Genomic DNA, 26130 nt, shown 5'->3' with positions numbered 1-26130 from the left:
AGTGAGCCAAAATTTCCTGACTGCACTCTAGCCTGGGCGACAGAACGAGACTCTGTCTCAAAAAAAAGAAAGAAAAAATAAATACCAATAAATTGAGTATACGTGGCCAATTGGTCATTTGGCAAATTGACTTTCCATAAATTAACTAACCTAGAGCTTTTTTTTTTTCCTTCTACCTATCATACTAAGATTGGTTGTTCTGGTAGAATTTATTTCTGTCCAATTTATTTGGCTAGATTCCTGCCTAACATTTTCAGCTATTATTCGTTCAGCCCCTGTTCTGATCATCCAATGCTCTGAGTATTTATTCCTCCTAAATTTGTGTCATTTTAAAATTTGAGGCTGGGCTCAGTGGCTCATGCCTGTGTCCCCAGCACTCTGGGAGGTTGAGGCAGGAGGACTGCCTGAGATCAGGAGTTTGAGATCAGCCTGGGCAATACAGCAAGACTCTGTCTGTATTTTAAAAAAACGAAAAAAAAAAATTGATTCATGTGGCATTAATGTCTCTTTCTAAGTTATTAATTAAAGTTTAGAATAGGACTGAGAATAGATCTCTGCAACAGATACAATACTAGAAATCATCAACAAGACTGACATTCAATCATTAATCTTGGGTATGGATATTCAGTTACTCATTCAATGAACTACAATCACTCAGGAAATCAGAAACTCATCAAATTGCTTTCCTGAAAATCAAAATTCCTATTATCTACATATCTGTCTAAAAACCATATCAAACTTCTTTATGGATTCATTTTAGTGATCACTACTTCCTTTCTAAGTGCTCATGAAACTCTGAAATTATGTATTCTAGTATTTTTTTTTCCTTAATATGGTGCTATCTCTATTGAGTATTCTAGTATTTTTTAAGAACATGATGGCTTCACTTTCTTCCATTGGCCAAAATTTTGATAAAACAAGTATTATCTATTATTATTATTTTTTAGAGACAGGGTCTCACCGTCACCCAGGCTGGAGTGCAGTGGCACAATTATAGATCACTGCAGCCTGGAACTCTTGGGCTCAAGTAGTCTTCCTGCCTCAGCCCTCTGAGTAGCTGGGACTACAGGCAATTGTGAGTTTTCAACAGCTTCATATGTAACTCAAGTAGGCCAGGAGACCTAACATTCATGACTGTTGCTTAAAAAATACCAACCCAGGCAGGGTGCAGTGGCTCACACCTGTTAATCCCAGCACTTTGGGAGACTGAGGCTGAGACAGGAGGATCACTTGGGGCCAGGAGTCCTAGACCAGCCTAAGCAACACAGTGAGACCCTGTATCTCACCTACACACACACACACACACCCCAACCAAATCTGCAATACTGATTAAAATCCACATAAACTAGAAAATAGGAGGGGACACTGATATATTGCTATATTCAAACTATTAGTCGTACTTTTTTTCTGTTTAAATATACTACTCCAGTATCTAGCTACTAGAAGAGAAAAATGTCAATGAAATACGAAAAAGGGAAAACTTCAGATAACACATTGTATTCAACTGTCATGTCTCTTTGGTCTTCTCTAATCTAGAAGTTATCTGGCATGTCTTTCATGACTGCCATTTTTGAAATATATAGACCAGGCCAGTTACCTTGAAGACTAGCCCTTAATTTGGGTTTGGTGTTTTCTCATAACTAGATTCAGATTACCCATTTTTGACAGAAACAACAAAGAACTGATGCCTTCTCAGTGCATCATCTCAGGAGGCATATAATGTCAATATGTCTCATTACTGCTGATAACTTTAATCACTTGAATGAGGTGTCTGCCAGGTTTCTCCACTATAAGGTTACAATTTTTTTCCCTTTGTAACTGTGTAAATATCTCCTCACTGAACTTTGATCCATTAACTTTAGTATCCATTCACGATTTTTGTCAGAATCAATTATTACGATGGTTGCCAAATGACAATAATTTTAGTATCTTTAACTAAAATAAATATATTTATTTTATATTTATAGGCACAATAAATATTAGTTTTAAAACATGAGGTAAACTGATTTAACACAATGCCCTTTCCAAAGGCCTCATACAATACTTCTTCCTAACTTCTGACTACTACTTACTCGTCACCCTATTATGGTTAGAAAAGCCACTAAAGGAGATAAACCCACTCCTGAAAATACTTGACGCAGGCTCAAGGTGAGTACTGTATCTTGTAATGTTTTAAAGTAAAATTCACAAAGCAGTATTTTATTATTCATGCAAAAGCCAGTCATGCCTGTAGCTGGCAACAATATAACTCTAATGAATGTGAATGGCAGTGCAGTAATTTCATGCCATGTTGAGTTTGTTCTCTCTTAACTTGAGGTAGCAGATGCTTTAGTTCAGCACAAATAGTACCACAGAACATAGATAAGTGTGGAGGCATGTTATACAGGAATTCTTTTATTTTCCTTGTTACTCAAAGGCTTGAGGCGCTTAGTTTCTCTGCTGCTGCAATACCCTGGTTATTCTAACGGCACTTGCTAATGAAGTTCCAGCTGTAGAGATAATGAACAACACTTAGGACAAGTTTCTTCATTTCAGAAAAAAAAGGAGCCATCCTTATACCTACAATTCTGGGGCAGTTACTTTCTCTGCTAAACACTGGATGCCTTAAATAAGACAGTGCATCTGTCATTTCATCTGATTCCCTTCTTAAACAGTCAAGTTTTACTAACAGGAGTTTACTTTCTAAGTCTTAAATTAATACTTCAAACAGCATGTTTAAGAGTCATGAGAAAGAATCCTTCCTGACACCTGTCCAGAGTTTATCAATATTTCTTTGTCCTCACAAATTCAACTGTTTTTTAAAAAGCCAGAAGAATCCACAAGTCATTTTTCAGAGAGATATGGAATTGATCAAAAGAGTACAATAACAAAACAGGAAGCATTTTAGATTTGTTGTGGTCATTTTGTTGAGTTTTCTTAATCCCAGAAAACTGAACACTGCCACAAATCTGCTTAAATTACTGACAAGCAGAAAAGTTGTAATGAAACAAAAGTGAAACTTATTACTGGGAATACTTTCTCAGCCACTAAAATGTCACTTAAAACATCTTTAAACTAGACAGCAAGAATCTCCAAGAAATTGTTTCTCTTTCATTTTTATGTGAAGAATCCCCCATGTTTTAGCAGTTTTAAAGTTCATGTTTCTGATACGTATTTTTAGCTATTCAAAGCAAATACATAATATAATTTAAAAAGTGCTTCAACTTGGTTTAAGAAAATCAGGTTCTTCTGATTCTATTCACATAAAGTTGTAATCAGCAATCCTCCATTTCTTGCTACACATACTACAATATGTCAACTACACCAATACAGTACATATCTCAGTAATAGAACCTCCTAACTCTAAATATTTAGATTATTGCCTTCACATTTATTTTGAAATTCATTTCCTTATTTTTACTTGTATTTAGATTTAGTCTGTTTCATAAAACAATAGCAAACTGGGGCCAAATTTTTGACAACAAACAAGTCTAGGAAATGTATCCTATTTGTACCTTGGTCCTTGTTTTATGTTCAAGGATACACAAGAAATTTATGTAATAAGTTATGGAATAACAAATTTATTTTTATTTCTCACTGGTCTTTCTAATCGCAATTTTAACAGGCTATAATTTGTGTGCACTCCACCACATTTATACAGTTGTACACAATTTAGAAGAAATCTTTCTAGGCTTTTCCCCCATCCAAAACACATAAATAAAAAATGGATTCTCACCTTCTATATTTAATGTATCCTATTAGCCGAGTTCTTTTCTCATTTGTTTGTTTATCCAAGTTTGGTAATTGTTGGGTTAGCTGTATGCATTAAGAAAGAGATCCTTTTCTAATTTATTAGGATATATAAAATGATTCCCAAATTTGCTAATTTGTATTACAAAGAAAAAAGGCCTTATACAACAGATAAACCAAGGCTGAGAAACAGTTCATTCTTTTCTTCATATCCTCCTAATATTGAATAATATTAGGAGGAGCAAATAATATTAGGAGTAGCAAAATATCTATATTTGACTCAAAGAGTTAAATAAGAACTTAAACATCCTCTAACTCTGTGTTTAATGAACTAAAAATAGCAAAGATCTCAGCAGATAAGACAGCACTGGGCCATTCTGATCTGTAGTGAGACACCTGAGGGTGCTGATAATGGAGGAAGGATAAGGAACAGGTAAGCCATCCAGTATCAAGCTGTCATATTTATTTTCAAGTACTTAGTACTAGTGAGTGAAACCTAACTCTTAAGACCCTTTCAGTCCCCACCAATAATACTGGATAAGTCAAAATGTAGCTAAATCATTTTATGATAATTCTTGTGGTCTTGGGAATATTTAATTGTTTTTTAGATCATGAATTAATTAGTTCCATCCATACTGTAGATGCTGGGGAGATACAGAGACTTCCTCCTCAGTCACTGTTCAATATGTCTACAAGGAGTATTGAACTGCCTGCAGGAAAATTGCCATGCCGGATTTTCTCATGTTAGGGGGTGAACATGATACAGCCCAGTCTGCCAAGTCTAGGTAGTTTTCATGGCCCACTAGTCACAGTCCTTGCTTAGAAACAGACCTACGAATATTGCATGGGGAGGAAAACCAGTTGAAACAATGAAGGAAAGGTTTCTAGGCAAAGCCACAAATGAAAATAATTCACAACTACATCTCCCTCTTGCATTTTAACAACTTTGTCTAGGCAAGAAGAGGTTACAAAGGGCAAGTAAAACTAAAAATATGTCACACAAAAATGCACTTACTTTTAATCTCACTGATGACTTCCTGAAAGATATGTGTTCAGTAATAGGAACATTGAGGACTAGAAAAAAATTTATATTTAACAAATGGCAATTTTTGTTGCACATTAGGTTTATGTAAGGATAGAAAACATTTGAAAGAAAAAGACAGTTTTATTCACATGGTAGGTTTGTGACAGTGTGGCTTTGCAGATGTCAAAAATCTTCATGAATTTAGAAATAAAGCTCACATCAGAAAACTTTGTTCTGAATTGTCATAGAGCATACTTTAATATTTTAATGGCTAATATTTTAATAATTACTTAATACAAAATGTGAACAATATGCCTGAAGTTAAAAGCAAATTGAACATATCAACAGTAAAAAACATTTTTGAAATAAAAGAGGCCCTTCGCCTGGTTGCACTCCTGAAAGCAAGATGGGTCACCAGCAGCTCTACTGGAGCCACCCATGAAAATTCGGCCGGGGTTCTCACACTTGTTGCGTCTGCTCAAACCAGCATGCTCTGATCCTGAAACATGGCCTCAATAGGTGCTGCCAGTGTTTCCATCAGTACGTGAAGGATATAGGTTTCATTAAGTTGGACTAAATGATCTTTGTTGAATGAATTATCCAAGGCATCCACTCAATGAAAGAAACCATGTTAGCTCTGTATACATAAAATAAAAAATTTTAAAAATATAAATGAGGAAATGTGAATATGGCTTAGAATTAGTTATAAATAATATGTCCGTATTTTCTAGAGATGCATACTTGTAAGTATAAATAGGTGAAATGACATGAGATCTAGGATTTGTTTTAAAATACTTCAGCAACAATAAAAAAAACAGTTGAAACAAATGAAGCAGATCTTATTAAATACTGAATCTAGGTGGTGGGTATAATGGGGTCTAATTATACAAACGGAAAATAATGTAAGTTTGAAATTTTCAAAATAAAAATAAAATGAAATTTATAAAAAATACTATTTATAATATTAAAAATATGTAATATCTGGGATTAAAGCTAACAGATGCTACACAAGACTTCTATACAAGATGTTTAAAAAATATTACAGAGCAAAATTAAAGAATAAAAGGAAAGATGTATCATATTCATGGACTCAACATTGTAAAATTTTCAGTTCCCCCCAAATTGATGGGGGGATAGATGAAGTAGTTTTAAAGTTTTTCTATAAATTCAAGTGTTCTAAGGACAGCTAAAACACTTGAAGAAGGATAGGTCGGTTTTGAAAAATTGCTTTACTAGGTATGAAGACATAATAAAGCTACAGTAATTTACATAGTGTAATTTTGGTACAAAGATAGATGAAACAGAAATATAATCTAAAAAGAGACTATCGCCTATATGAACACTTGACTTACCAAAAAGTTGGCTCTGCAGAGCAGTGGAGACAGGAAGGTTGTGTCAGTTATTAAGCTATTCTCTCTCAGCTTCAAACCCATCCACCTAAACACTGCTCTATAATGCTGTGGAGCTAAACTCTACAAACCACATTTTGGTTTTGCCAACTAGCTCCATGTTAGGCTCTGCCAACAGAAGGTTGTAGAGGGAGACTACAAGGCTGGAGGAGGAAGAAGGGACTTGCTCCTCCTATGGGCTTCCTGTCTGTTTCTTGTTTCTGTAACACCCAAGCAATACTTCTTCACTCCCAGCAATAGTACCTTCTTATAGCAGTAGCTGAATTCAGTTTATAGTTCTGCCAAAACTTGCAGAACTAGCCTCACCACATCTTCCATGCCAGATACCAGCATCAGTGAGCCAGTATCCTCTCCTCAGACATCATGGGGTTCTAAATTTAATAATTCCAACCTCTTCCCTTTATTCTTCCTGCTGTGGGGTGGAAACCGCTACTTTTGTGATATCTTATGTGTTTTCTTCTTGAATTTTTAGTTATCTACTTGACAACTTTATACCTAATTAACATTTTTTCCCATATTCAGCTCTGTTTAAATAACTGGTGTGGTTTCTTTCTCCTGATTGAACCCTGTCAGATATAGTATCTTTTCAATCTATGTTATTGGAACCATGAAATATCCACATGGAAAAACAAGACGAACCTCCAAACCTATTTCACACTATACACAAAAATGAATTCCAGGTAGGACGTAGATATAAATGTGAAAATCAAAATCACATCGCTTTTAGAAGATAACATATAGAAGAATATGATATTAAGGCAGGGAAAGATTTCATCAGTTGAACACAAAAAGCACTAATCACACTGGAAAATATTGATATATTTGACTACTTTAAAATCAAGAACGTCTTTTCAAAACTACATTGTTAAGAGTGTAAAAATGCATGTCACATAGGAGAAGATGCCCGCAACACTTATAAGGAACAAAGGGCTCTTATCCAGATGTATACAGAATCCTACAAATCAATTTTTTTAAAGTCTAACAATAGCAAATGTTTTCTTAAGATGAAGAGCAATGGAAATTCTTATAGTTTAGGAGGGTAAACTGTTATAATCACTTTGGAAAACAAGTTGACATATCTATTAAGTCAAAAATATATATACACTATGACCTGGCAATTTGACTCCTAGGTATATAACCAAAAGGAATATGCATATCTATACATTAAGACACATGCAAGCATATTCAGAGCAGCAATATTTGTAATACCCTTAAAACTGGAAATAGCTTAAATATCCACAAACAGAATGTTTAATATATAATATACAGTATACAAACTGTAGTATATTCAAACAACGGAATACTCTCCAGCAATTAAAATAAACTACTGCTATATGCAACAACATAGACAAATCTTACAAACATAATTTTGAACAAAATAAATCAGTCACAATAAATATATACTACAAGATACCATTTCCATAATATTTTTTTAAAAAAGGCAAAGTTAAACTATAATGTTTAGGGATGCACACTTAGGAGACAGAAACTGCTCGGAAAGGAAGTAGTTAGCATAAAAGTTAGGATAGTGATTATCTTGGGAGGAGAGGACAACGATGGCAGTGTCAGAGGCATTTGAACTAGAGCAACTCCATCTTGAGTAAGGGGTGGGTAAAATGAGGCTGAGACCTACTGGGCTGCATTACCAGGAAGTTAAGGCATTCTGAGTCACAGGATGAGATAGGAAGTCAGCACAAGATACAGGTCATAAAGACCTTGCTGGTAAAACAAGTTGCAGTAAAGCAGTCAGCTAAAATCCACCAAAACCAAGATGGTGATGAGTGACCTCTGGAATTATAATACATTAGCATGCTAAAAGACACTCCCACTAGCGCCATGACAGTTTACAAATGCCATGGCAACACCAAGAAGTTACCCTATATGGCCTAAAAAGGGGAGGCATAAATAATCTATCCTTTGTTTAGCATATAATCAAGAAATAATCATAAAAATGGGCAACCAGCAGCCCTCAGGGCTGCTCTGCCTATGGAGTAGCCATTCTTTTATTCCTTTACTTAAGTAAACTTGCTTTCACTTTATGGACTTGCCCCAAATTTTTTCTTGTGTGAGATCCAAGAATCCTCTCTTGGGGTATGGATCCAGAAGGCACAGGGAACTTCTGGGTACTGGTGATGTCCTGTATCTCACTTGAATGGTGGTTATAGAAGTGTGCACTTTGTGATATGCCACTGAGTTATACATTTTATTTTCTGTATGTGTGTTACTAAATTAGAAAGGTTTTTTAAAAAGGCAAACTGCCCAGCTTAATTTTCTAGCACAAAAAAAGTATTTTAGCTTAAACCTGTATAATGAGTAACTTTTTAAAAGGATGAGTCTTTCCATTATTTTTCATATAGATATACATCTATACCAGCCCAAAGAACTTTGTCACTTCTTTCCCTGTGCCAAATTCATTCTGTAGAAATGAGCATACTATAATGTCTTTTTTACGTTGTAGTAGAGTCCCAAAGGAATCTGCTTGCTTAAAAAAAGAAACATTTTCTTCATCATTACACAAGAATACATTATTAGGAAGCATTCCACAGGAAAGTGCTGTCAGCAAATTTAGGACTACAGCCCCACCCCTAATCTAATCACAATCTCCTAACTTCTTCCATTGTGAAGCAAAACGCTGAAGCAGCTACAACATATAGATGTGCTTCAGGTTTTCAATTAGCCTGTTAAAAATAACCAAACCCAAAAATATTACAAAAACAAAACAAAACAGGAGGCAGGACTTCCAGCTGTGGCAAACTGAAGAGGTCAGCAAATCCTTTCCCCTCAAAACAACTATAAAACTAGATAAAAGTGTCAAAAACAGCCATTTTGGGACTCCAGAAAATGGCCAAAGTCAAATGACAAATTTAAGTGTTTTTACAAAAAACTGCTGAAATGTGTGTAAGAATAGTGGAAGTCACAGCTTGGGGTTGCTTCTTACCCCACCCCTGCCACACCCTACCCAAGCACCAGTACATCTAATAGTTCCTGGGCAAGGCTGGCTACAAAACCCAGCAGCTTCATTGTCGCAGGGAGCTAACATGATTTGAAGGAGAGGGCAAAAAACCCACACCCAGTAGCGTTGTAGGGTCAAAGCATTAAACCCAACTAGAAAAGAAGAGAGAAAGCCTATACTCTGTTATTCAAAGGCTACTGTCCTGGTTGAGAAGAAGGGCAGACTATCAGAAATCCAGAAATTTAACAAGCAGATTCTGGAAATGAGAGAGTCACAGAGGGGGGCTAAACTCCCCACACAGTCCTGGCTAACTGATGGCTGAATATATGTCCAGAGGAGACTGGAGAGAGCCTGAACTCTCCATAGATCTCTTGCTGACTGAGAGGCTTCCTGCATGTGAGGAAAAACTGAGAGGGCTCAGCAGAAAATAAAAGCTGGGCAAATTTGAAAACTACATGCTCTCCCAACACACACACACACACACACACACACACACACACACACACCCCAAAAGATATAAGCCTTTCAAAATGCTTGAGCACCTTTAACCAACAGCCAACCACTCAGCTATGCAGACACAAGCAGGACTCCAAGAAAGCTAGGCTAAAAATTAAAAACAAAACTGAACAGAGACCCGAGTTGGCTGCAACTCAGTGGGGAGAGAGATTCTGCACATTAAGTCTGCACATGTCATTTAAGAACAAGCAATTATATATAATAACAATAATGACAACTGTCAGGGGCGAGGAAAATCAGAACCAGAGCTGTTACGCTGTATTATCTAATACGTCCAGTTTTTATCAAAAACATTCCACGACATGTAAAGAAACAGGAAAATATGTCCCATACTCAGGTGAAAAAAACAGTCAATAAAAACTGTTTCTGGACAAGCACAGTGGCTATTGACTGTAATCCCAGCACTTTGGGAGGCCAAGGTGGGCAGATCTCCTGAGATCAGGAGATTAAGACCAGCCTGGCCAACACGGTGAAACCCCGTCTCTACTAAAAATAAAAAAAAAAAAATTAGCCAGGCATGGTGGCATGCATCTGTAATCCCAGTTACTTGGGAGGCTGAAGCAGGAGAATCGCTTGAACCCGGGAGGCAGAGGTTGCAGTGAGCTGAGATTGCGCCACTACACTCCAGCCTGGGCAACAGATCAAAAAAAAAAAAAAACAAACGAACAAACAGAAACTGTTTCTGAGTGGGTTCAGATGTCCCACTCAGAAAAAGACTCCCAAACTAGCTATCATAAATATGCTCAAATAATTAAAGGAGACCTGTTTAAGAAATTAAAATACGGTGACGACGACTCAACAGGGAATATCAACACAGAAGTAGAAACTACAAAAATAGAACAAAATCAAATTCTAGATTTGAAAAGTACATATGAGAAACAAAGAAGAAGGTTTGAGAAAATGAACAAAACCTCAGAGATCTATGCAACAATACTGAGGATACCAACATGCATTCAATGGGAATATCAGGAGGAAAGGAGCGAGAAAGAGGCAGAACAAGTATTTGAAGAAAAGAAATGATGGTTGAAATATTTCCAAATTTGATGAAAAATAATCTACAGATCCAAAAAGTTGTCAAAAAACAAAAACAAAAACAAAAACAAAACCCAAGTAGGATAGACACAAAGAAATCCACGCCTGGACACTTCATAGTCAAACATCAATTCAAGTCAAAGAAAAACTCCAAAAATACCAAGCGAAAAATAACAATATGATAAATGACTGACTTCTCATCAGAAATAATGGAAGTCAGAAGGCAGTGGAATGCCATATTTTAGTGGAGAAAGCAAAACTTCTATATCTGACTAAAAAGAGCCTATCCTTTAAAAATAAGTCCAAATGAAAATATACCAAGATATATATATATATAAGCAATAAATAATCTAAAGATGAACTTAAGAAAACAATTTCATTCACAACAGAATCATAAAGAATAAAATACTTAAAGAATAAATTTTAAAAATAAGTGTAAGACATAGAATGCAAACTACAAAACATTGCTGAGATAAATCAGAGAAGATTTAAATAAAGGAACACTTCATATTCATGGATCAGAAAACTCAATGGTGTTAAGATGACAATTATCCTCATAGTGACTTACAGATTCAATGTAATCCCAATCAAAATTGGAACCCTTTTACATTACTGGTAAGACTGTACAATGGCACATCTACCTTGGAAAACAGTTTGCCTGCATCTTAAAAAAATAAACATAAACTTACCATGACCCTGCAACTCCACTCTTAGGTGTCTACACAGGGGAAATGAAAACTTAAGTCCACACAAAGACTTATATGTAAATATTCATAGCAGCATTATTCATAATAGTCAAAAACTGGAAAGTGTTAAATCCATTACCTAGTGAATGCATAAACAAACTATGATATATCTATACAACAGAACAAACTTTTATTTATTACCACATGGATAAACCTCAAAAACATTATGCTAAGGGAAAGAAGCCAAACACAAAAGACTACATAATATATTATATCACTTACAAGAAATTCTTGGTAAAAACAAATGTGTAGAGACAGAACATTTCAGTGGTTGCCTGGGGTTGGGAGTGGGTTACTATTAATGAGCAAGTCTTTGGGGTGATGAAAATATTCTAAAATTGGGTGGTAGTGATGGTTGTATAACACTATAAATTAACTAAAAGGCACTGAATTATATACGTATGATGGGTAAATTTTACAGTATATGAATTATGCCTCAATAAAGTTGTTAGGACAAAAATCATCACCATAGAATATTAACTGTTTACAATATTATAGGCACTATTCTGATTTTATTCTGTACAGTTTCCTTCTATCCCCTTTGATATATAGTTTTCCCATGCATCCAAATAGGTCACATATTAATGACTTATTTAAACAAACAGGAATCACCTGGAAATCTTAAAATCTTAAAACGTAGATAGATTCCCTGTGTCTGGGGTGGGGAATTGAGATTCTCAGGTAACGTTGCTGCTGGTATCAAGGCTTCTAAAGATATTATATTGGTATTTTGGTTAAATATTAAATCTAGTAATTAATATATAGTAAGCATGTGATTTTAATACATCTGGCCTTCCCACTAGCCAGGGTACAACTTTCCATTTATTCAAACTTGTTTCATACTTGCTATTAAAGTTTTAGTATTCACATATACACAGAACATTATGTTAAAGTATTTTATGTGTGTCATTGTAAACGGGTATATATTTGTTGCTATATTATCTATTGTTAAAATACAGTAACATGCTTTACTTAACTTAAAATTTGCAACATTTCTAAATTCAATTATTATGCTGCTTAATTTTTCAGATTTTCAGGATATATAACAATCATTTGAATTCTGATAGTTTAATTTCCTTCTTGCATATATCCGTACCTTGTTTTCTTAACTTTTATATAATAGCTAACATTTGATATGAGGCAGCGCTATTTTACTTTTTAACAGAAGATGCCTTTACTTTTCCTTTTAGGCTAATGTTAAATCTTAGTTACAAATATATATGAAAAAGCCTACATTTCTTTTACACTTTTTTGAATTGTCAGGAATGTATGTTAAAAGACAGAGTATCCCTCTGTTGCCCAGGCGGGAGCATAGTGACGTGATCTTGGCTACAACCTCTGCTTCCTGGATTCAAGTGATTCTCTTGCCTCCTGAGTAGCTGGAACTATAGGCACATGCCACCAGACCTGGCTAATTTTTGTATTTTTAGTAGAGATGAGGTTTCACCATGTTGGCCAGGCTGGTCTCAAACTCCTGACCTCAAGTGATCCAGCTACCTTGGTCTCCCAAAGTGCTGGGATTACAGGTGTGAGCCACCGCGCCCAGTCTGTTAATTTTTATAAGACATTTTTAGGATATTTTCAAATATTTGGGGCACATCATGATTTTCACTAATTTTCTTTTTTAATTTACTAGGTTATAAACCCTTGAGAGCACAAGGATTCTACTGATATATGTCTCTTTGTATCCTTCCAGTGCCTAGAACAGTATCCCATCCCAGGTCAATGAACATTGTTTTAATTGATTTTACTATTTTTCCTAGTAATGAAATGGATTATATTAATAGTTTGACTTACACTGAACCAATCTTGAATTTCTATACTAAATCTCACTTGGTCATGGTGAATATTATTTTTAATTGTTGGATACCTTTTAATATGTGTTCTATTTACATTATTCTTAGAGTTTTTTCACCTATATTCATCAACAAGTGAAAATAGATTTAGAAACTTAGAAACCTTTAGAGACTTAGAGACCTATAGACTTAGAAACTTAGAAACCTTTAGACTTAGAGACTTAGAAACTTAGAAGCTTAGAAAAGCCACACCAGGTGGCCATCTAAAAGCCCCCGCCCAATGACCAGGTGGCCATCTAAAGCATCCACCCAATGACCAGATGGCCATCTAAAGCACTCGCCCGATGTCCGTGTGGCTATCTAAAACACCCACCCAAATTCCTGGAACTCAAACAGAAGAACAAGTCCGGGAAATACTCCGCGCGGCTTCAAACCAGGTTCAAACCAACCAATCAGAGTAAGACACCTTGCTCAGGCCATAACCTGCTCCAATCATCTTGCGCCTCAAGCTTTGTGAATTTTTGTGGTTTTTGCCTTTATAAACTGTCTGTAACAAGCATTCGGGGTCCTGTGGCCAACTTAGGACATAGGACCCTAGCGCGCTAGCAATAAATCTCTCCGCTGTGACTTCCGTGTCGAGTGGTCTCTCGCGGCGACCCCTGCCCAGGAAGGAATCTAAAAACTAGGTTCCAACATTTGGTGCACTGGCCGGGAAAGGGGGTCGCCCGAGGACCCTTGACCCCTCCGGCGGAGATCAAATTGGCCCGGGCCACCGACTGCTGACCGGACGAACGGCCTCTGTCAGGTACTTTCGTTTCGCTCTGTCTGTCTTGCCGGCTAGCTCTGAGGAGTACTCCGTCTGAATGATCAAGTGGGGAAAGGGGACAGACGTGTCCGGTACCTTCCCCCTTGCGCCCTGGGGGATGCCCTGGCGGTTGTTGGGAGGAAAAGCTGACGACTCTGTTGGCCTCCTCAAATCGGTAGGAAGGTCGCCCCTGCCGTCTGAATCTTTTGTAAACTTGTGGCGCCACTCTCTGGCCGCGCGGCTCCTCTGTGTTTGTTTGGTCACTGTGTATATTGTTGTCATTTCGTCCTTGTGTGTGCGTGACTTTCTGGACGAAACTATGGGACAGACACTAACAACTCCTTTAGCCTTGACTTTGACCCACTTCTCTGACGTCCGGGCGCGAGCCCGCGATCTCTCCGTGGAAGTCCGTAAAGGACGATGGCAAACTTTCTGTTCCACTGAATGGCCAACCCTCCATGTAGGGTGGCCCCAAGACGGAACATTTGACCTCTCCATTATCTTACAGGTTAAAGCAAAAGTGATGAATCCTGGGCCACAAGGATACCAGGACCAAGTGGCCTACATAATCACCTGGGAAGATTTGGTCCAAAACCCCCCTTCCTGGGTGAAACCCTTCTTCCATTCCCCCTCCCCGTCCCAATCTACCCTCCTTGCCGTGGAAGCCCCAAAGAATCAGACTCCGGATCCTCCTAAGCCAGTCCTCCCTGATGGAACTCAGCAAGACCTCCTCCTTTTCGACCCTCCGCCGCCTCCTCCTCCTCACAACCCCCTCCTGAGGCCTCCACCTTACGCTTCACCCTCGTCCCTTACCCTATCCCCAATCCCTCCCACTACTCCCTCGGCCCCTACTCTTTCTCCAGCCCCCTCATCGGTCCCTTCCTCGACCTCGCCTCCCTCTCCAACCCCGCCCGAATTAACCCCTAGAACGCCGCCACCAACACCTCGTCTCCGCTTGCGGCGGACTGAAGACCCGGATGGCACTCCCACCTGGCAGTCCTCCCTTTTCCCCCTTCGCACGGTCAACCGCGCGATCCAGTATTGGCCCTTTTCTGCCTCCGACCTCTATAATTGGAAAACTCACAACCCCCCCTTTTCCCAAGACCCTCAGGCCTTAACCTCATTGATAGAATCCATTCTCCTCACCCACCAGCCTACCTGGGATGATTGTCAACAGCTTTTGCAGGTCCTTCTGACCACCGAAGAAAGGCAACGAGTCCTCCTGGAGGCCCGGAAAAATGTGCCGGGGCCAGGAGGCCTTCCAACCCAGCTCCCCAACGAAATAGACGAGGGATTTCCCCTCACCCGCCCGGACTGGGATTATGAGACAGCACCAGGTAGGGAGAGTCTCCGAATCTATCGCCAGGCTCTGTTGGCGGGTCTCAAGGGGGCAGGGAAACGCCCCACCAATTTGGCCAAGGTAAGGACCATAATTCAGGGAAAGGACGAAAACCCGGCAGCCTTTATGGAAAGACTTCTGGAAGGGTTCCGAATGTATACCCCATTTGATCCAGAGGCTCTAGAACATAAGGCTACCGTGGCCATGTCGTTCATAGACCAAGCAGCACCAGATATTAAAGGGAAACTCCAAAGATTAGATGGGATCCAGACCTATGGATTACAGGAATTAGTCAGAGAGGCAGAAAAAGTGTATAATAAGAGAGAAACCCCCGAGGAAAGGGAGGCCAGGCTAGCGAAAGAACAAGAGGAACGGGAGGATCGAAGAGATCGAAAGAGAGATAAGCACTTGACAAAAATCCTGGCGGCAGTAGTAACAGAGAAAGGGCCAGGGAGACAGGGGGAGAAGCGGAGGCGGCCAAAAGTAAACAAGGACCAGTGCGCCTACTGCAAAGAACGAGGGCATTGGATCAAGGACTGTCCCAAGCGTCCTAGAGACCAGAAGAAACCTGCCCCTGTCCTCACCTTAGGTGAGGACAGTGAATAGGGGTGTCAAGGCTCTGGAGCCCCCCCCCCGAGCCCCGGCTAACTCTCTCTGTAGGGGGGCACCCCACCACCTTCCTGGTGGATACAGGGGCCCAGCATTCGGTGTTGACACAGGCAAACGGGCCCCTGTCTTCTCGTACTTTTTGGGTTCAAGGGGCAACAGGGGGAAAGCTGCACAAGTGGACCAACCACTGGACAGTTAATCTTGGACAAGGGATGGTAACACATTCCTTCTTGGTGGTGCCCGAATGCCCATACCCCCTTCTAGGGCGAGATCTTTTGACCAAGCTCGGAGCTCAAATTCACTTCTCCGAGGAAGGGGCCCAAGTGTTAAACCGGGACGGCCAGCCCATCCAAATTTTGACTGTGTCTCTGCAAGATGAACACCGGCTTTTTGACACCCCGGTCACCACCAGCCTCCCTGATGTTTGGTTACAAGATTTTCCCCAAGCTTGGGCGGAAACGGGAGGACTTGGGCGGGCCAAGTGTCAAGCCCCAATTATTATTGATCTAAAGCCCACGGCGGTGCCTGTGTCTATCAAACAATATCCCATGAGCCGAGAGGCTCATATGGGTATTCGGCAGCACATTATCAAATTTCTAGAACTTGGAGTTTTGCGACCTTGTCGCTCACCCTGGAATACTCCTCTTCTGCCAGTAAAAAAGCCTGGTACCCAGGATTACAGGCCCGTCCAAGATTTGAGAGAAATTAACAAAAGAACTGTGGATATCCATCCCACGGTCCCCAATCCTTACAACTTGCTCAGTACCTTAAAACCAGACTACAGCTGGTATACAGTACTGGACTTAAAAGATTCCTTCTTTTGTTTACCCCTGGCCCCCCAAAGCCAGGAACTCTTTGCCTTTGAGTGGAAAGACCCTGAGAGAGGAATCTCAGGCCAATTGACCTGGACCCGACTTCCCCAAGGGTTCAAGAACTCTCCCACTCTCTTCGATGAGGCTCTCCACCGGGACCTAACCGACTTCTGGACCCAGCATCCAGAAGTGACTTTGCTCCAGTATGTAGATGACCTCCTCCTGGAGGCCCCCACAAAGGAAGCCTGCATGCAAGGTACTAGGCATCTACTCCAGGAACTGGGTGAGAAAGGATACCGGGCATCCGCCAAGAAGGCACAAATTTGTCAGACCAAGGTAACCTACCTGGGGTACATACTGAGTGAGGGGAAAAGGTGGCTCACCCCTGGGCGCATAGAGACTGTGGCTCGCATTCCACCGCCCCGGAATCCCAGAGAGGTGCGTGAATTCCTGGGAACTGCTGGGTTCTGTCGCTTGTGGATACCCGGTTTCGCTGAACTGGCTGCCCCCCTTTATACCCTCACCAAGGGAAGCACCCCTTTTACCTGGCAGGAGGAACATCAATTGGCTTTTGAGACTCTAAAGAAAGCACTCCTCTCTGCCCCAGCCCTTGGGTTACCGGATACCTCAAAACCTTTCACCCTCTTCTTAGATGAGAGGCAAGGAATTGCAAAAGGAGTCTTAACCCAGAAATTAGGGCCCTGGAAGAGACCGGTAGCATATCTGTCTAAAAAGCTAGATCCCGTAGCAGCCGGTTGGCCCCCGTGTCTCCGCATCATGGCAGCCACCGCCATGTTAGTCAAAGACTCTGCTAAGTTAACCCTTGGGCAGCCATTGACTGTTATTACTCCACATGCTCTAGAGGCCATAGTGTGACAGCCCCCGGACCGGTGGATTACCAACGCACGCTTGACCCACTACCAGGCCCTCCTATTGGACACAGACTGTGTCCGGTTTGGCCCTCCGGTCACCCTGAACCCTGCAACGCTGCTGCCGCTACCAGAAGACCAACTGAGCCCTCACGACTGTTGGCAGGTGTTGGCAGAAACCCACGGAACGTGGGAGGACCTCAAGGACACAGAACTCCCAGACGCAGACCACACATGGTATACAGACGGCAGCAGCTATCTTGACTCAGGTACCCGGAGGGCGGGAGCGGCAGTGGTAGATGGCCACACCACCATTTGGGCACAGTCGCTGCCCCCTGGCACGTCTGCACAAAAGACTTAGCTAATAGCACTAACAAAGGCCCTAGAGCTGTCCAAGGGGAAAAAGGCTAATATTTATACAGATAGCCGATATGCTTTTGCAACGGCTCATACCCATGGAAGTATTTATGAAAGAAGAGGTCTCCTAACATCAGAGGGGAAAGAAATCAAGAACAAAGCTGAAATAATTGCCTTATTAAAAGCCCTCTTCCTCCCATGAGAAGTAGCCATAATCCACTGTCCCGGACATCAGAAAGGACAGGATCCAGTTGCAGTGGGAAACAGACAGGCAGACCACGTGGCCAAGCAGGCAGCCATGGCAAAAGTACTAACCTTAGCCTCAGAACCCGACAAAACCGACCAGGATGGACACACCTACACCCCAGAAGACCAGGAAGAGGCAAGAGCCATAGGAGCTATAGAAAACAAGGACACCAAGAACTGGGAAAAAGAAGGGAAGACAGTCCTCCCACAAAAAGAAGCCGTGGCTATGATCCAGCAGATGCATGCCTGGACACATTTAAGTAGCCGGAAGTTAAAAATGTTGATTGAAAAAACTGACTTTCTAATTCCTAAGGCAAGTACTCTAATAGAACAGGTGACTTCTGCCTGTAAGGTCTGTCAGCAGGTGAACACTGGGGCTACTCGAGTGCCAGCAGGAATACGAACCCGTGGCAGCCGCCCGGGGGCTTATTGGGAGGTAGACTTCACTGAAGTAAAACCTCACTATGCTGGGTATAAGTACTTACTAGTGTTTGTAGATACCTTTTCAGGATGGGTAGAAGCCTACCCCACCCGGCAAGAAACGGCACACATAGTAGCCAAGAAGATTCTGGAAGAAATCTTCCCTAGATTTGGACTTCCCAAGGTAATTGGGTCAGATAACGGGCCGGCCTTCGTTTCCCAGGTAAGTCAGGGGCTAGCCAGGATACTGGGGATTAATTGGAAATTGCATTGTGCTTATAGACCCCAGAGCTCAGGACAGGTAGAAAGAATGAATAGAACAATAAAAGAGACCCTTACTAAATTGACCTTAGAGACTGGCTTAAAAGATTGGAGACGCCTCCTATCTCTAGCTCTTTTAAGAGCCCGAAATACGCCTAACCGCTTTGGGCTCACTCCATATGAAATCCTCTACGGAGGACCTCCCCCTTTGTCAACCCTGCTTGACTCCTTTTCTCCCTCCAACTCTAAGACTGACCTGCAGGCCCGGCTAAAAGGACTACAAGCAGTACAGGCCCAAATCTGGGCCCCCTTGGCAGAACTGTACCAGCCAGGACATTCGCAGACAAGCCACCCCTTCCAGGTGGGGGACTCCGTCTACGTTAGACGACACCGTTCTCAAGGACTGGAGCCTCGGTGGAAAGGACCCTACATTGTTCTCCTGACCACACCCACAGCCATAAAGGTTGACGGAATCGCCACTTGGATCCACGCATCCCACGCCAAGGCTGCTCCAGAGACGCCCGGACCACCTGAGACATGGAGACTCCGTCGCTCCGAGGACCCCCTCAAGATAAGACTCTCTCGTACCTAACCCTTTGCTTACTACTAGCCCTCCTTCCCCGCGTCGCTGACACCAAAAACCCCCACCAACCTTTTAACCTAACCTGGAGAATAACTAATTTTAATACCCATGAAGTCCTATATGAGACTTCACAAATTGCCCCTGTGGGAACTTGGTTCCCTGACCTCTATCTCAACCTAGATAAAGTAGCAGGGGTGGATAACATGGAAGGGGGAGCATGGAGAAAACAGGCTAGAAGGGTGTCCATAAGCCGGAACAGGTTCTATGCCTGCCCCGGATTCCGGACAGGAAAAATGAAACAAACTTGCGGGGATATAACTTCCCTGTATTGCGCTAGCTGGACTTGTGTAACTACTAATGATGGAGAATGGAAATGGGCCACAACACCATGGTACATAACCATGTCCTTTGTTAAGCCCTGCACCAGAACCCGGTATTCGGCCGATTGTAATCTGGTCTGCATCAAATTCAAAAAAGCGGCGAAATCTGATGGCCGCTGGATGTCAGGGTTAATATGGGGCCTATATTTACACCAAAAGCCACTGTTTGGGATCCCCATCCAAATTAGGCTAGCAGTCAGCCCTGCCTCAGCTCCTGTCTCAATAGGGCAAAACCCAGTTTTACCAGAAGCAAGGCCTCCTCAGCCGGAGGCCCCTCAGGGCCCTCAGCCAAAGGCCCCTCAAGGCACTACCCTGCCCTTGAGTTCTCCGGGCTTAGGTGACAGGCTCCTTAATCTCATAAAGGGCTCTTACTTTGCCTTGAACCAGACCAGGCCAGAATCCACCTCCTCTTGTTGGCTGTGCCTAGCGACAGCCCCCCCTTATTATGAGGGCATTGCCTCCACTAATAATTTCACCAACTCCACTAATCCTACTGGATGTGCATGGGATCAGCATAAAAAGCTGACCCTGGCTGAAGTTTCCGGGTCAGGAATCTGTATAGGAAAGGTGCCCACTAGCCATCAGCATCTCTGTGACAAGACTCTGACAGTGCCTAGCTCCAATCACTATTTGGTCCCTTCCGGGACAGACTGGTGGGCTTGCAACACTGGACTCACTCCCTGTGTATCCACAGTAGCGTTTAACCGCAGCACAGACTACTGCGTGTTAGTACAGGTTGTTCCCCGGGTATACTATCACTCTGGAGACTCCTTTGACCTCCGGTATGAACAGAAAGCTTATAGTAGACCCAAAAGGGAACCTGTCTCACTCACCCTCGCTGTAATGCTAGGAGTGGGGGTAGCAGCTGGGGTTGGGACCGGACAGCAGCTTTAGTACGTGGTAGCTACCACCTACAACAACTTAGGGCAGCCATGGATGAAGACCTCAGAGCCATAGAGCACTCTATTTCAAAGCTTGAAGAATCTCTAACCTCTCTGTCTGAAGTTGTATTGCAAAACCGGCGAGGACTAGAAATTGTCTTCTTAAAGGAAGGCGGGCTCTGTGCAGCCCTCAAAGAACAATGTTGCTTTTACGCAGACCATTCAGGAGTGGTTACAGATTCTATGGCAAAACTAAGAGAAAGATTAGACAAACGAAAAAAGGAAAGAGAGTCTCAACAAAATTGGTTTGAAAGCTGGTACAACCAGTCCCCTTGGTTCAGCACCTTAGTCTCCACCATCTTAGGCCCCCTTATCCTACTCATGCTCATCCTGACTTTCCGGCCGTGTATACTTAACTGCTTGCTCGCCTTTATTAAAGATAAGTTAAACATTGTGCAGGCTATGGTCCTGACCCAACAGTACCAAGCCCTCAGGACAGAAGAGGAGGCTCAAGATTGAGCCTCTTGGTCACAAAAAGAGGAGGGAATGAAAATATTTTTAGAAACTTAGAAACCTTTAGAGACTTAGAGACCTATAGACTTAGAAACTTAGAAACCTTTAGACTTTTAGACTTAGAGACTTAGAGACTTAGAAACTTAGAAGCTTAGAAAAGCCACACCAGGTGGCCATCTAAAAGCCCCCGCCCAATGACCAGGTGGCCATCTAAAGCATCCACCCAATGACCAGATGGCCATCTAAAGCATCCGCCCGATGTCCGTGTGGCTATCTAAAACACCCACCCAAATTCCTGGAACTCAAACAGAAGAACAAGTCCGGGAAATACTCCGCGCGGCTTCAAACCAGGTTCAAACCAACCAATCAGAGTAAGACACCTTGCTCAGGCCATAACCTGCTCCAATCATCTTGCGCCTCAAGCTTTGTGAATTTTTGTGGTTTTTGCCTTTATAAACTGTCTGTAACAAGCATTCGGGGTCCTGTGGCCAACTTAGGACATAGGACCCTAGCGCGCTAGCAATAAATCTCTCCGCTGTGACTTCCGTGTCGAGTGGTCTCTCGCGGCGACCCCTGCCCAGGAAGGAATCTAAAAACTAGGTTCCAACACAAGCCTGCCTTCAATCTTATGTTCTGACCTTAGTAGGCACTATACCTGTCTGCCTCACAAAATAAACTGGGTAAACTTCAATTTACTTCAGTGTTTAGTAGCTATTTCTTTTTTTTCCCCTTTTCCTTTTTTTTTTTTTGAGACAGAGTTTCGCTCTTGTTGCCTAGGCTGGAGTGCAAGGGCATGGTCCTGGCTCACTGCAACCTCTGCCTCCCAGGTTCAAGCAATTCTCCTGCCTCAGCCTCCCGAGTAGCTGGGATTACAGGCGCCGCGACCATGCCCAGCTAATTTTTGTATTTTTAGTAGAGACGGGGTTTCACCATGTTGACCAGGCTGGTCTTGAACTCCTGACCTCAGGTGATCCACCCACCACGGTCTCCTAAAGCGCTGGGATTACAGGCGTGAGCCACTGTGACTGGCTTAGTAGCTATTCCTATGATATACATATTACATACTTAAAAATATTCACCAGTGCTTCCATAGGATTCTTGTGCTTCCTATTGCAACTAGTGTATTCAAAATACCCAGTTGTGTAGTGTTTTAAATTTTTGTTATCTAGTTTCTAAAGTTAAAAATTTTTTAAATTATTCATTTCAGTAGTTTTCATCTTAATTTTGTCTATCTTACTCTGTTCTTTTCTTAGGTCCTTTTGGGATTAACCAGTACATTATATATACTCTATTTTTTCTCGTTGAAATTGGCATGTAGAGTTGAACAAAATTATGAGTTAAGCTGTGCCAGCCTCATGATAATTGGTGAGGGGGATTTTTTATGTCTTTCAAGTAGTATAGTTTTATTGTAGTATGTATTTCTCTTTTCATTTGGTTGAAAATCTGTTTTCTTATACATTTTCAATTTTTTTGCACCATAATCTGAGGATGCTGTATGTAAAATTTACGTCGAAAGTATTTACTACAAAATTGTGTGTATTCAAATCTGTGCGTCTAAAGCAAAGTGCTCAGGCCTACTACTTCCATTTCATTCCCTTAAAAATTTATCTTACTACACTACTGAGGGCAATTAAATTTTTTTTTTTTTCTCATAGTGCGATATTATCTCTTATTCAAGTGTTCGCTATACAGCTCTATTATTTATTGGTTTTTGTGCATTCCTTGTTTTCCTGTTATAAGGAATATATCTGTTAGCATATAAGAAGCAGTATATAAGACATACCTCAATTTTACAAAAGAAGTTCTAGAATATTTTATTTATATTCATTATATACGAATTGAAATTACTATAAAATGGTAATATAAATTGAAATGCTATAGTGTTCATATAAATAAAGCATACTGTACAAAATAATTTATTTAGTTGAAGATAAGTTCTAAATATGCAAAATTATTCTGAAAGTTAAATAGAAGAAATTAATGTTGCTTGAGGCATGTTTTCAATAAAATATGTAGAGTGAGGTACTCAAATCATTATTCTATCTATTTCATGTTAGGTTCTCCAACCATAACATGGATGCTTTAGATACAGAATAAGTTTTTGGGAAACATATTTGGAAAAAATGCAATGGGACAAATACTGCAATTTACTCTTGATTTTTAACAACGGTAAATAGAGCAATAATGGAAATTAAATAAATCACCCACAATAGCAACATCAAACATTGCAAACAAAATGTCTGACACAGGGCTGTGGCCTTGGCTTTGGGCACTGAAGCCTGCTGGCATGATGCAGGGAGCAGAACGACTCTAAATGAGTAAAGTGATCATCATTAGCTAACAATGTCTACTCCAGATCACCTGGAGACATGGAGGTAGGCTCAAAAGCTGCTAGCAAGAGATAACAAAGGCTTTCTTCTGTGGCCAACCTATGAGTGAATCACCAGGTCTTCTTTATAGCTCACTTAAGAAGGGGCGGGGGAAAGAACTGACTGTTCAAACACTGACAGGGGTTTATCTGATGAATGAAACTTACTTTTTCCCAAATCAATTTTTTACTAACAAATGACATCGGCAAACTCTGAAAAAGAATTCATATTTTCTCCCATTTGAAAAGTCAGCTAACTGGAGGAAGGAGATGAAAACACTATTACAGGTTTATATGTGAAGTACACTAGTCTTTGGATCAAACAACAGTTTTTAAGAGTTTATACTACCAATTAAAAAAAAAAACTGGTACACAAACTATGAAATATACACAAACTACATATACACAAACTATGAAATCTCAGGTAAAGAGGGATATATTTTCTTCTGCTACAGCTCATTAGCCATGTTAGAGAAGTCAACTGTTTTACCACAGCTAGAATTTCAGGTATATATTACATGGTTAGGAGGATTTTTAATCCTCCTTTGGGATATAAATTTAAAAAGTGCTGGGTGAAAAAAGGTACCTATTTCCTTTCCCTTCAGCTGTGACAGAAACCTTGAACCAAGGTGAAGATTCAAGGTAGTAATCAGAGACAGTCATGCAGAATGTAGCTGAATACAGGAAAACAGTCTGCAGCCCGGCACCTTACTGAGGAATTGAACACATAACAGAAAACCACCTGAATAATGGAAGGCTACTAAATCAAAAGAACTAAAATGGGAGTCAAACAGAACTAAAACTGAGATTCAATAATGCAACAGTTTCAGTGTGGGAGTTTGGGAAAGGTGGCCATACGAAAACTATAAAATGGATTTAGAACTAGGACAGCACAGCATCAACTTGTTCTTAGTTTCTTTCTTTGGCTATTATTAATAATATCCAAAATACCACCCCAGGGGTGAAAAGGGAATTTTCCCTGAATCTACAGCATTTCATGTAAGAACATTTCAATACTATTATCCCCTTTTACTAAATAACTGCAAGTTACTTCCACATGGATCCTCATTTTTTAATCTCTTGAGAGCCTTGGTCTGCTTGCTGTACGTTTCCCCAGTAAGAAGGATGAAACTAACCATCAAAGTGATATGGACAAAAAACATCAAGTGTGCTTGCCAAAAAAGTCTATCTGAATTTACTACTTACAACATCCAATAAAAATAACTAAAACCCGGCTGGGTGTAGTGGCTCACGCCTGTAATCCCAGCACTTCAGGAGGCCAAGGCGGGCGCATCATGAGGTCAGGAGTTCGAGACCAGCCTGACCAACACAGTGAAACCTCGTCTCTACTTAAAAAACAAAAATTAGCTGGGCATAGTGGCACGCGCGCCTGTAATCCCAGCTATTCAGGAGGCTAAGGCAGGAGAATTGCTTGAACCCAGAAGGCGGATGTTGCAGTGAGCCGAGATTGCGCCACTGCACTCCGGCCTGGGCGATACAGCGAGACTCGCTCTCAAAAAACAAAAACAAAAACAAAAACTAAAGTCCAGTCCCTATCTTCCACTGACTTGGTTCCACTTTGATAAAGAAAAAAAATTGTTTATATATAGCAATTATTACTGGATTACAAATCCCCAGAAACTAGAGTGAGAAACGGCCAAGATCTAGTTGAGAAACTGGTTAGAAAAGCATTTTACAGGCCGGGCGTGGTGGCTCACTTCTGTAATCCCAGCACTTTGGGAGGCTGAGGCGGGCGGATCATGAGGTCAGGAGATCGAGACCATCCTGGCTAATACGGTGAAACCCCGTCTCTATTAACAAATACAAAAAAAAAAAATCAAAAAAAATTAGCTGGCCATGGTGGCTGGCGCCTGTAGTCCCAGTTGCTTGGGAGGCTGAGACAGGAGAATGGCGTAAACCCGGGAGGTGGATGTTGCAGTGAGCCGAGATTGCGCCACTGCACTCCAGCCTGGGTGACAGAGCAAGACTCCATCTCAAAAAAAAAAAAGGAAAAGCATTTTACATACTTCTACTCCAAGACCACATCTCAAAATCCCTGCTCTGTTCTTAAAGAATATAGGAATTTCAGTGAATAATGTAACAAAATGAGTATCAGGCAATAAACATATTTATCACTAGACAAAGGGTCAATGGGAAATTTCTTTCAAGTTGAAAAAGAATTCTGGAATGTTTCATTTATTAAATAATAATGGTAATCAACAACTTAAATAGAGTGAGTGTATACAACAAAATGATAAATGTATGAGTCAAAAAATTAGCAGGTAAAGTGGTCAGAATACATTTTTCAAAGAGCTTACCAGTCTTAAAACTATTTCTCTTGGTACTTTAATGTAACTGGCCACTATCTCTTATGTTCTCAAATTACAAACCTTAATCAGACCTTAAACTATAGAGAGGGAGAGCGCACCTGCTAAGTTTAAGAAGACACTAGATTTTTTTAAAGTATTTAAAACTTGGCTTC

The 26130-nt window shown here is 40.9% G+C and overlaps 1 protein-coding gene and 1 pseudogene across 2 annotated transcripts in view; one reads left to right on the top strand and one right to left on the bottom strand.

Moving 5' to 3' along the window:
* The window catches only part of NLK (nemo like kinase), a 159731-nt gene that overhangs the window by 72950 nt on the left and 60651 nt on the right, over positions 1-26130 (bottom strand). The gene's annotated exons all lie outside the window — the stretch shown is intronic.
* Positions 5040-5432, top strand: LOC119621909 (small ribosomal subunit protein uS14-like; annotated as a pseudogene).

The sequence above is a fragment of the Chlorocebus sabaeus genome, chromosome 16 (assembly GCF_047675955.1).
Source record: "Chlorocebus sabaeus isolate Y175 chromosome 16, mChlSab1.0.hap1, whole genome shotgun sequence".
Lineage (NCBI taxonomy): Eukaryota > Metazoa > Chordata > Mammalia > Primates > Cercopithecidae > Chlorocebus > Chlorocebus sabaeus.
The sequence above is the reverse complement of the archived record's forward strand: the minus strand, read 5'-3'. Positions and strand labels throughout refer to the sequence as shown.